This window comes from Anopheles gambiae (assembly GCF_943734735.2).
Source record: "Anopheles gambiae chromosome X unlocalized genomic scaffold, idAnoGambNW_F1_1 X_unloc_4, whole genome shotgun sequence".
NCBI classification, from domain to species: Eukaryota; Metazoa; Arthropoda; class Insecta; order Diptera; family Culicidae; genus Anopheles; species Anopheles gambiae.
In genome coordinates this window covers 300,001-302,500 of record NW_026902648.1, presented here as the reverse complement: position 1 = coordinate 302,500, position 2,500 = coordinate 300,001, and positions in this window count along the sequence as shown.

Here is a 2,500-nt window from a genome sequence, read left to right as displayed (position 1 = left end):
CAAACTCAATCCATTTCCACTAAAGATAGTCAATAACAGCTGTGCCGATGAAGTAGGGCACGATGCAAGTCAATGTTATTTAATGAATTACATGTTCACCATACATTTTAGTACAAAATTGCTCGGTCAGACCTACAAAGTGCTATATCTCGAATACTAAACGTCGCAGATGGGTGTCGTAGAACAATTTTAAGTTCGTCAAACGATTCTACATCCGATTCTGGATAGTGGTTTTTCGACCACTTTTCAACATTTTGTGACACCCCGAACCTAGGGGCAGCTCCCTAGCTTTTTTCAAAAATGTGCACCGAACGGGCCAGAGAGCTCGAGTAGTCGAAAATTTTTTTTTTGCTAAAACCCCTCAAAACGTGTCAGGAACGCACCCTAGATGATGAAAAGTGCAACCAGAATGTCAATCGACAACATGCCCGGGGGTACAAATTCGCTATACGCGTCCCTAGGTAGGGTACTTTTTCATACAAACATCAACGTGTACGGTGCACAAAGTGCGCGGAACAAAAATTGCTCGGTCAGACCTGGTACGGGCCATAACTCGAATACTAAACGTCGCAGATGGGTGTCGTAGAACAATTTTAAGTTCGTCAAACGATTCTACATCCGATTCTGGATAGTGGTTTTTCGACCACTTTTCAACATTTTGTGACACCCCGAACCTAGGGGCAGCTCCCTAGCTTTTTTCAAAAATGTGCACCGAACGGGCCAGAGAGCTCGAGTAGTCGAAAATTTTTTTTTTGCTAAAACCCCTCAAAACGTGTCAGGAACGCACCCTAGATGATGAAAAGTGCAACCAGAATGTCAATCGACAACATGCCCGGGGGTACAAATTTGCTCTACGCGTCCCTAGGTAGGGTACTTTTTCATACAAACATCAAAGTGTACGGTGCACAAAGTGCGCGGAACAAAAATTGCTCGGTCAGACCTAGGACGGGCCATAACTCGAATACTAAACGTCGCAGATGGGTGTCGTAGAACAATTTTAAGTTCGTCTAATGATTCTACATCCGATTCTGGATAGTGGTTTTTCGACCACTTTTCAACATTTTGTGACACCCCGAACCTAGGGGCAGCTCCCTAGCTTTTTTCAAAAATGTGCACCGAACGGGCCAGAGAGCTCGAGTAGTCGAAAATTTTTTTTTTGCTAAAACCCCTCAAAACGTGTCAGGAACGCACCCTAGATGATGAAAAGTGCAACCAGAATGTCAATCGACAACATGCCCGGGGGTACAAATTTGCTCTACGCGTCCCTAGGTAGGGTACTTTTTCATACAAACATCAAAGTGTACGGTGCACAAAGTGCGCGGAACAAAAATTGCTCGGTCAGACCTGGTACGGGCCATAACTCGAATACTAAACGTCGCAGATGGGTGTCGTAGAACAATTTTAAGTTCGTCTAACGATTCTACATCCGATTCTGGATAGTGGTTTTTCGACCACTTTTCAACATTTTGTGACACCCCGAACCTAGGGGCAGCTCCCTAGCTTTTTTCAAAAATGTGCACCGAACGGGCCAGAGAGCTCGAGTAGTCGAAATTTTTTTTTTTGCTAAAACCCCTCAAAACGTGTAGAAAACTGATTTTAGATGATAAAAAGTGCAACCAGAACGTCAAACGACAACTTTGTTGGGGGTACCCTTTTTACTCTACGGGCCACTAGCTTAGGCGCGCCAACAGCGCTTTCCTCTCGGGTTCCCATTTTTTGCCCTCCTGGGATTATGATCATTTACTCATTGCCTACTATAGGGAAGGTACCTTGCTTCGAGGTCAAAAATGAAGATTTCACCAAATCGTAGTTTTAACCTCTATTTAGTCGTAGGAGCATGGTTTGCAGTGTCCGTGGGTCATATAAGCCCCCGTTTGGGTCATACGTCCCCTCCCCGATGAAAATCGTCATATGACTATAGGCCGAACTTATGAAGCAAAAGTGGTGTCTGGTGGGTTCTGCCGATGATCTTAACCTATGATTTTGAGTTTCCACTCTTTCAAAACGTTTCCTGGAGCAGTACATCACGGGTCTACGGACCCAAAGACTTCGTTGCGATGGTTTCAAGCATAAAAGTTGTAACAGTTAAGGGTTTTTAATACGCGTATATTAAATCATTGCTTGAAACTAAGCTTCGTTGTCTTTAAACTCTGCAAGACCAATCGAACTTCTTAGGGAAACTCGAAGCATTCACGCTAAGCTGGTGGTGCAGGGCACATAGCGTGATGAAACCGGGTTTCCCTACCAAATGTGGCATATTTTTTCCCTGAGAGCGAAGCTCAGACCCACGTAGGGGAGAGCGAAGTGGAACTTAAATGTTCAATGCAGCAAATGTTCGCCATGCGGATAAACAAGTTGGAATAGTTCAATGTAGTGTAATGCAAACACGAATCGCAAATAACGATACGGGACCCAGAAGCAATTCTGCGGATCCCTCGGGGAGTGGTGAGTTGATATAAATTAGAGGTGAAAATCCAAGTTGTTCGGGCTCCGGCTCGGC